Source organism: Podarcis filfolensis (assembly GCF_964270895.1).
Source record: "Podarcis filfolensis genome assembly, chromosome: 1".
NCBI classification, from domain to species: Eukaryota; Metazoa; Chordata; class Lepidosauria; order Squamata; family Lacertidae; genus Podarcis; species Podarcis filfolensis.
The window spans coordinates 28,710,428-28,721,220 of NC_139604.1; positions in this window are offsets into that span (position 1 = coordinate 28,710,428).

Below are 10,793 nucleotides of genomic sequence, written 5' to 3' on the forward strand. Positions count from 1 at the left end.
CTGAGGAGAAGTAGATAGGATTGCACAGTAAAAGTATTTATCTGTAATTCACTTTTTATCCTCACAAACTTGGGACACTGAGCTCTGTTTTTATTGAAATCATTTCTCCTTGTATAGCTTTAGTTTGAAGCACAATCCCCCCTGAAGCCCCCCGCCCCGCCAAAAAACACTCAATTACCATAGATGGTAATGTGGAGGCTTTCAGACGTTGTGGACTGCAGTTCCCATCAGTCCCAGCAAGCATAGCCAGTGGCCAGGAATTATGGGAGTTTTAGTCCAGCAATGTCAGGAAGGCGCCAGGTTGGGTATCCCTACTGTATCATGTGAGAGTCAAAACTTAAAAACAAAAGCCTATCGCCTGTCTCCAGCATATGTTGACTTCAAAGTAAGCCCCATTTATTTCAAAGCAAGTGATATCAAAGCAACTATGCAGAGGGTAGCAGCTCTTCTATGATTTGTTTTTCTCTTCAGAATGCCAGAGGACAGGGGGGAGTAAATGTGGCAGGAGGGGATCTAAAATGCAGGATATAGCCTAAAGTAATATATTCAGGTTCATTTAATACAGAAGCAAAAGCTGGCAGTGAAACACAAAGAAAACCGAAACACAGGAAATTTTGTCTGAAACACTGTAAATGTTTCTAATCAGCCTCCAAACTCAAGCCAAATGTTAACCATTTATGGGAACAGCTTCCATATCATAAATTGGAATCAGGCACTGACTCCGGCAGCGTTTAGCGAATGTCTAAAGCAAAGAGTTTTGGCGGAGTGGGGGCTTCTCCCTCCTCTTTTGCCTAGTGGAACTGTACTGCTAAAATAATAATAATTAGATTAGTTTGTGGAGCACTTTCCCATTTATGACATGTGGTTACCTCCATCACGCTGACAAGGCAATTCAATAATAATAATAATAACCCTGCAAGACAGCTTCCTTATACCACAAAGATCTGTTGAGGGAATTTAGAACACATTTCTGTTGCATTTTAATAGGATTTAACTGGTGGAAACACAGTAGAGAAGCCAAGATGAAATGGCAAGAGCTGTCCTTGGAGAGCCATCGGCAAATGAGCTGGAGACTGTTGACGGTCCATGGAATACGAATTGCCAACCCCTCAGGAAGAAACATTTTGCCAAGTTATGAACAACTACGCTTCCCATTACAAATACATTCTCTTTATTCGCATTTTGGAAAAGTCACATCTGATTTAATATGTTAAGGAGAAGGCATGCTTCCCTATACAGTGGTACCTCTGGTTACGTACTTAATTCGTTCCGGAGGTCCGTTCTTAACCTGAAACTGTTCTTAACCTGAAGCACCACTTTAGCTAATGGGGCCTCCTGCTGCTGCCGCACAATTTCTGTTCTCATCCTGAAGCAAAGTTCTTAACCCGAGGTACTATTTCTGGGTTAGCAGAGTCTGTAACCTGAAGTGTATGTAACCTGAGGTACCACTGTAGTTTGGTCTTAGCCTCAAGTCTAGTCCCAGCCTCAGGATTCTCCCCAGGCTCCAGGCCTTCTCTCTCCAGGTGACATCCCTAACCAGTTCCAATTTGCGTCCACCTCAAGTGCTGTTACCTGGCTGGAATGTGTTAATGCCTCTTGCTTGGGAGTTGTAGTTCAACAACAGCTGTAGGCCCAAAGGGTTCTCCACACACGTACTAGGCCAGAGTCTCCCAAACTTGGGTCTCCAGCTGTTTTTTGGGACTACAGCACCTATCATCCCTAGCTAGCAGGACCAGTGGTCAGGGATGATGGGGATTGTAGTCCAAAAACAGATGTAGACCCAAGTTTGGGAAACCCTGTACTAGGCCATCTCAATTACATAGCTTCAAAACAAGCAAGAACATAACAAAGGCCATTGCAGAACATAAATATTGAGGCTGAGTTTTGCTCTAATTTAGTAGGCCAGATGGCTTCTACAAACATCAGAAGCCTCCTGCTGCTTTTTGGACCAGTGTAAAGACCAATATAATGTTGCATGCCACCCCAGTCTCCGAGCAGGGCAAGATACCAGGCGCTTCTCCAAGGTTTGGTTCCCTTCGGAATGAGGCACAGTGGAGACGCTGGTGTCTTTATGATATATGGTTTATTTTACACCTATATACAACCTAAGCCTACGATGGAGGGGCTCACAGCATTAACACCCCAAGAGGGTCTTCTCCCATACCCACAGCCTTGGATCCCAACAAAAATTGGGCATAGCATGTGTCTCTTGGCCCCTTCTAGCTTGCACACACAACTCCCAACTCTGGCCTTTGTCTTTCTCACCACCAGTGAATTGAATGACTGAGGGGGGTGCACCCATTTGCTAGCTGGCACAGAGGCATTTCATTCATTACCTTAATGGCCCATACTTAAGAGGACCATTACCTCACCAGGCAGGAAGCTAGCCTGGCCATTCCAGGAATGGAATCCACACTGGATCCAGGACTTTGAAAGGGCTCAGACATGCAGCCTACCCTTGCCCCACTCCTAACAATGTTATATTTAGGGCTGTAAAGTAGATATCACTTGCCTTCCAGCCTTTTACAGTTGCGGCTCACTAAAATGCACCACACCATTATATGAAAGCTTGTAAAATGACTATAACCACTTAGAGCACATTTTTAAAACAACCACCATGGTTGGAACGTTTTAGTGCAGAGCAGATGTGGGGAACCCAACCTCCTCCCCCCCCCCGGCACCCTGGATTCTTAATCTAGCCATACGTACCCTTCCCACTATTTCACATGCTGCTTCTCTGTTCCATAGAAATATAGCCATGTTTGATTTGTGTGTGCAGGGCATGTAAATGTTTGGACTAGTCCACTGCCAATATGCAGACCCCAGCCACATTTCCCCTAGGCAGGCATGGCCAAACTTGGCCCTCCAGATGTTTTGGGACTACAATTCCCATCATCCTTGACCACTGGTCCTGTTAGCTAGGGATGATGGGAGTTGTAGTCCCAAAACATCTGGAGGGCCAAGTTTGGCCATGCCTGCCCCAGCGCTTTTGGTCTTCAGGCAGCCTAATATGAGAAATGTGGCCAAAGGCCTTACTGAAGCATGCTCAAGGTGAGTGACAAAATGTATTTAAAGTATATTTTCCTACACCTCTAAATTGGCAGCCCCTTACTATTAATAATGTGGATTGGGGTGTGTGTGTGTGCTGATATAGGATCTATCCACTGTTGACTGGAACGAGTGAAAAAATAGTATTTCCCCCCTCCCCCCAAAACTGACACACTGAACAAAACCATGCACCCAAACTTCAACACCAGGCCTCTACCTAATCTTCAGCTCCAGGGGACAGAATAGCACGTACACATGAAGCCAGCAGACGAGTCCTGCAAGGGCCCAGCAGCGGTAACCATGGCTACAAACTCACATATAGACATTGGAGCGGTTGTGGCACAGGCCCCAGGCTCCTTAGAATGATGTACATCAAAGAGTCAGCCAAAGCTCCCTCTTCTCTTCTCTTTCCCACTTCCCTGGCAGACTACCAGCACCAGAGAGAACCTCACATAGAACATTAAATGCTGCTTCCAAGCTCCAGCGAATGGAGGTGTCTGGAAGGACTCAGAGGCCAGGAGGAAAGGGATACACAGATATTCATAAACACACACACACCCTTTCACAAAACATTAGGGCAACATAAAAACATTTGAACACAAAACAATCAATCATACCTACATTAAAACCAGCATTTTATTATTATTTTTTAAAAAGAGCAACATTAAAACATCACATCCATACAAAAAGGCCACAGATAGTTAAAAGCCTGAGGCCTCGTGAAAAAGGCTTAGTTTCAGTAGTCTTGACATGAGGACTAGGGTCTTTGCACCAGCCTTTGCATTTAAGCCCACGGGCGTGCCTCTACAATTTGCCGTTCCTTTCTTTAAAACCATGTGACTGGAACTATTTGTACACATTTGTACGTATTTATAAGACAGCCACAGGCATGCTGAAAAGCAGGAACTGCCTCAGCATACCAGAGTCCTTTTTTTGCGGGCAGCTGTGAAGAATAAAAAAAGAAAGCAACCCCTTTTCTTCCCATGTTAGAATCTCCACCCATGCTGCTATTTTAGACACAGGTGTACCCAACCTGGGAGAGACAACCAGAAAATACTCATATCTGGTGTTGTCTGCCAACCCACCCCCTCTTATTTGCTGTATTAATATATTACATTTCTAAAAGGTTTTTTTTTTAATTAGCTCTTAGCAGAGATTTGAAGGATTAACCCTGTTTGAAACTAACCTACTTAGTCTGTGAGAAATGTCCAAAAAAATGTAATTAATATGGATTAACTAGGCATAATAACTAAATACTTTTTACAGAGAGGGAGAGAGAGAAAAAACATAGATAATTTTGTATTTGTAATATTATTTTAATGCTGCAGAATGATTTGAGGCCAAGGAAAGTACACAGAAAGAGCAATTCAGAGCCTAAGAAGGTAAGAACTGCCTTGCTAGATTAGGGTCTCATCCACTCCTTACATTTAAAGAACATGGCCTCATCCAAATAACCATGGGAACTGTAATTTGTTATGGGTCCTAGGAGTTGTGAGGGGTAAGCCAGAGCCAGTATCACATACCCTTCCAACATTCCTCAGGTGAAAATAAGGACATTTCTCACTCCCCCCCCCAACTGACCCTCCTCAACTCCCCCCCCCCCCCCATAAATGCATGCGTGGATGTGACCTAGAACAAAGCCATATCCAATCCAGAGATGAATCTCCTGCATCAGTTAGCCAGGTGTCATGGAAAGGATGCTCCTAGCAAAGGCATGATGGTCCTCGGCCTTCCATTTTGCTTGTTTATTACCAACATCTTGCAATGATTTTCTTTGACTGCTGGGGTATCATCTTAAGGAAAATGGGGGCCGCCAGCTTTCCTGTTGCATTTCAAACCACATGAACGTAGAGGAGCGGGTGGCTGAAACTGGGAATACCGTTTAGGAGAATGGAGGGAAGAAAGAGCCAGAATTAGGGTGGCGAAAGAGAACAGGGCTCCTGCACCTTTAATAGTCCAGTAAAAGAGGGATTTCCAGCAGGTGTTGCTTGATTAAAGGTGCAGGAGTGTCTTTTGCATATTATCTCCTGGGTTTGGGAATTCTGGTACTGGGTATAAGGATTTCACCAAAAGGACTTGCAGGTAACATTTGCCTTTAGCCTCTGAGGGGACAAGCTGAAACAAACTTTGCAACTAAAACCTTTTCCTTTTGTGGTGGTAGAGTAGTCGTGATGCTGTTGCTGCTGCTGCTGCTGATGTATCGGGTGTGTTCAAACGCTGCATTGACTGTAATCAGCTTCAGGGAGACCTAATTAGTTAATTTAAAGGGGCATGTTTGCAGATTATATGGTGCTGGATGAAAAGCAGACTGTCTAGTTTCTGGCCTTTTTTTTCTTTTTCTTTTTGCTCATCACACACCACTTCACTCAAAACTATAATTTCCCCTGACAAACTGGCAAATGGCTTCAGTCATAATGAGCTGAAGCTTACAGGCTGGATGAGATTGGGGAAATGTAGAAATGGCTTCAGCAAGGGAGTGGGCACCTGAAATAGTCAGCAAATGACAGATCAGAAACATTTTCATTGTTGTGCATTATATCACTATGGGTTAGTGGGGGAACAGGGATCACCCCAGATCCCTGGGTGCCAGATTTCCCCTTCTTAAGTTCAGGGGTCCTGGGGTTTAATCAGAGCTGAAAGGCTGAGCATCTAGAAGGGTCTTCATAAAGATATGGATGCTTAAATTTATGTTCCTCTTCTCCTCTGCCATGAAACCCAAGGCAGCATACATGTGGTTCCCATGTGGTCATTGACCCAGGCACTGACCACCAGCCCAAATCTGCTTAGTGTCAGCAAAATGGTGCTTTCAGACTACACCCTGGTAAATGGTGTGCAGTCATAATCCTGACCTGCTTTAAGATGCTCCTGATCTTTCTGCATCACTACCTGTAGACAACGTTCTTCATGTTCTTCTTTGTCCAGCAATGCCTTTCTGTATCTTGGAGTGCTCCTTTTAATGACTTCCCGTACAGATGCACTTCCTCCTCCCAAGGTTATCTGGACTTCCTGCCAGGGGCTTCCCAGAAACATCTGTCTGTCCATTGTTTTGGAACAGGATGCTGTGTTTTACTCTCGGACTGATCCAGCAAGGTTGTCTTCTTAAGACCTGCACTTTGGGGTAGTGTAAGCACTGCGTCTGTTACTGGGGGAAGGCTGTAGCTCAGTGGGAGAGAGTTCTTGTGTGTATGTATGGAAATTCCCAGGTTCATCCTGCAACATCTGTATGTAGGACTGGGAGTGTTCCTTGCCTGGAACCCTGGAGAACCACTGCTAAACAGTGTATACAAAAACGAGCTAGACAGACCAATGGTTCTGTGTATGTTCCTATGAGAAATTGAGTGACCTTGGAGCATAAACTGGAGAATAGGACAAGGAGAGGTAGGGGCTTCCTTCCCTTGCATAAACGTATGAGAGATTTGGAAACAGCCTTTGGCTTTTGGGAACTGTAGCTTACCCCTCACAAAGCTATAATTCCCAGCACCCTTAATAAACTACAGTTACTAGGATGCTTTGGGGAAAGCTAGGTGCTTTAAATATACACTTCACTCCTCCTCAAGCCTGTTGTCTTTGTCCGTGGAGTTTTCTTGGCAGGGATACTGGAGTGGCTTGCCGGTTCCTGCTCCAGGTGGATCACGTTTGGTCAAAACTCTCCACTATGACCTGTCTGTCTTGGGTGCCCTGCTCAGCATAGTTCATAGCTTCTCTGAGTTATTCAAGCCCCTTCGCCACGGCAAGGCAGTGGTCCATGAAGGGGATCTCAAAGCTACCAGCATGAGTTTGACCAAACTGCAGGAGGCAGTGGAAGACAGGAGTGCCTGGCGTGCTCTGGTCCATGGGGTCATGAAGAGTCGGACATGGCTAAAAGACTAAATAACAACCTCCTCAAGCTCTTTAGCTCAGGGGGGCACAGCAGCTAAGCCAAGCCTTGGTTTAGAGCAGTGTTTCCCAAACATGGCCCGCCAGCTGTTTTTGGACTACAATTCCCATCATCCCTGACCACTGGCCTGCTAGCTAGGGATGATGGGAGTTGTAGTCCAACAACAGCTGGAGACCCAAGTTTAGACACTGGTTTAGAGTGTCATCCAAACCTGGGATCATGGTTAAGGTCTCTCTCCTCCTTCAGCATGATCTGTAGTCAATGCTTTCCATATGGTTACAGCTCATAGTTAGGGAAATACCCTAATCAGGATTCTGAATTCAGATAATATGCCAAGCCAAACCTTGGCTTACTTGTTATGCACTGAGAAGCAAAACAGCCACAAACTCCTCTCCAGGAGCCAACATATTCACAAACCATACTTTGGTTTTCATGAGATGCGAACAAGGTCAATTCTCAACAACTAGAAAAAATCCTATCATGTGTCACATTGGAGCAACTTTTTGAAATAAGGAGACCCAATGTGGAGTGCTTTAATCCTAAAAACAGGTCATATAGAACAGTTGTAATAATCACACTTGCACTATTGTTAGCATTACTGTTAAATTCTTCTAAATAAGCTTGCATTCATTAGTATACGAGTGGTTCTGCAGCGTGTAAGGACATGTGCAAATATGCTGCCAGATCTTTGTAACTTTCTGCAGCGAACAGTGGTCTTCACCCTGGAAGACACTGTCTGCAGCTTTCTCAATTATCACCCATTGAAACCATTTCATTTAACAAACATTCTTAGTAACTCTGGGTTAGATCATCAAAATGCCTCTGCTGGATAGACTCCCAGGTTCGGAGCGTTTGTCTAATTTACTCACCACAATCAGAGTGATGTCAAATAATAATAATTGTGCCTTGGCAGGGTGATGTAATGGCCCTGTAAATACATACTGGAGCAAACTTTTCCAAGTTAATTGGAGATTTCTGCCAGGGCCATTGTAACTAAAAACATAGTGGTCAATGCCACGGGACACTTGACAATATTATTTAACAGTGGTTTCCCGTCACTTGTGATCTCATCTGTCCTGAGGAACCACAATCCACCCAATGGGGATCTGATCATTTGGATTCAGGTGCTACAAGCTGTTGAAGTTTTAGTTTTTATCTCTCTCCCACCCCCCCACCCCCCACACACATGCATGCGACTCTAATTTAGACAAGACAGGATTAAGGTGACATCAGTTTCCAGTCAGCCAAGGAAACGTTCGTTGTATCAAGGCATAACCGGCCATATGTTGTTTCATCAGCAAACTGTATTGTGGGCCCATTTCTCAAAGAGGCTAGGGATAAGCTCTGGGATAAGCGGATTCCGGAGCTTATGAATTCAAATAAACTTTGACGCTGGGCAGCTTTTAAAAGACGAGGCAGAGGTGAGAGAGGGTGTGTGAAAATCGCATTGTGGGGGGGAAAGCAGAAGAATGAAGTAGCGCAGTAGGCTGTTTTCGTTTGATCTCATTAACCCTCTCTAGCCCACCTAGGGATTAAGGCAGGCATAGCTAACATAGTGCCCTCTGGAAGTTGAGATCCCATCAGTCCCATCCATGATGACCAACTGTCAAGGAGGATGGGAGTTGTAGTCTGGTAACATCTAGAGGGCAACAAGAAGGTGGAGCAGACTGGGAGGCGGAGGTGTCAGCAGAAGTGGTGACAGGGTTTAGTGAGCAGGAAGAGGCTGTGGCAGAGAGCAGTTCAGACTCGAGTCTGAAGGGGAGGGTGGCCAAGAGGAAGAGCGAAGATAGGCTTCTTGAAAATCCAGGGAACCCGCCCCCCTCCTGCCGCAATCAGATCTCTCCGTCCCCTGGTCTCCTAGAACTTGCAGATAAATGAAAAAGGCAGAGCAGGTGGGGGTTGGGCACTGACACAGCCTGAGACTGCACAAGAAAGACCCTGGAGAGAAGGATTCCTAGTGGGCACTGGGAAGGTGGGCCTTCAGTCCTCTCAACTGCTTCATCGGGGCATGAAAGAGTTGCTGAGACCACTAGGCCAAGAGCTGTGGTTGGTTTCCTTGAATAAAGAGTTGGATTTCCCTAACTTTGGTTGATTTATTGTTGCTGACCTGTGCCTGACTCCAAAGCAGGCAGCTGCAGCCGCGGCTATGCATGTGGAAGGGGCATTGATAATCATCAGAAGAGGGAGGGAGGGAGGGAGGGAGATGGGTGGGGCCCATGGCGTCCCCCACCTGCAGCTCCTCTGATTATTGTTCAAGGCACCCCAGTTGAGAACCACTGACCTAAAGAATCTGTAAAATAACTTTTGAAGCAGTTACAAGAGAGACGTGAAAACCAGGTTTTGACTGTGGTAGTAACTTACTAATTGTTAAGGAATTATATTGGATAAAATATGCTTACTTGAGATTTCACTTGAAAGCAATACATTAGTGGGGAATATGTTTCAGAGATGCAGCGTGTTAGTGGTTTTGGTATGTTATAATTAGGCCTTGGGGGGCTGTATATTTAATTTCTGGAATAGCTTGATATTGAATTGATGAAACATCGAGCTAAATCTGTAAAAGCGGCAAATGTCGACTGTCTTGGATGGACAGGTAGAAGCGTCCAAGTGGTGACACTTTTAACTTTGAATCACCTTGTGAAATTAGCAGCAGCTCTGGCTATTGGGACAGAAACTAACCACCAGGTGGCACTCTGTACTTAAACACAGAGCAAATGGGTTGCTACCAACAATTTGGTATCCATGCTTAAAAACAGACTTTTCGGTTTGCAAGGCTGCCATCTACCACATTGGGCCATTGCCACATAGATATCACAACTGTCGTCAAACAAATCCAATATTAATGTAATGAATGAGTGTGTGTGTGTGTGTGTGTGTGTGTGTGTGTGTGTCTGCTTAAAATTCACCCAATATTGTATATAAAACACCACCAAGTAAGCAAAGAAATTTGTTTCCAGGTAGAAGTGTGTAAGGTTACAGCCTGACTTGGGTTGTGTATAGACATGTACAGGGTTGGGGTGCATGTCTCGCCTCTGGTCCCAAGGCAGAGAGAATTAGCTGCACTTCTTATTCTTGTGGTTCTGGCAGCAGCCTGTGTTTATGCCCTTGGGTTGCATCTGTGTGCTCAGTTCTGTTGAAATGACCAAGATGATTTCTTTTTCCTGGTTTAATGTATTCCAGAGCCAGAGTGCCTTAGACAGGCTTGGTGGCAGCAGTTTAGCTTCTGTTAAGTGTCAAATGTCCTGGGTCAGATTTTTTAAACATGTTTTTTTAGCTTTATTTTGTGGGAGGGGTGCTGCAGAGTGGTGTGTTGTCCAGCATGTGCCTCTGGGCAAATTAAGATGGCGGGTGAATGAGTGCAACCCATACTGTGCTTTGTGGTGCCCAAATATCAACAAAGTTTCCTGAAAACAAAAAGTAAGTTTGCAATGGCAGCGGGGCAGAGAGATCTGGCACCTGGCACAAAAGTTCCAGGTAGTAACGAGACAACTGAAAATGTGATGTTCGCCCAAGCTTTCGCCCACATCTAATTCTTAGGATTTGAATTTATTATCAGTCAAAAGCTTCTTGCTCCTGTTTCTGCATTAGTTTCGTTGTAATGTTCCAAAAATTTGTTTCAATACTCTTCTGTTGTTTCTAATAAACAGCTGCAATCTGCTTTGGGGACCAGTTTGCTGTGGAAGTGAGATACAAATACCGTATTTCACTGGTCACCACCACGTAATAGTCACAACACCCCTTTTTTGGGCCCTAAAATCGGTCCCAGAGCATCCCCTACATAATAATTGCAGAGGTAATTCTGAGGTGAGCTAGGGGTCAGCCTGGGGGCTCCTGGTGGCTCCTGAGGAAGTGAGGGCTCATTGGCTTG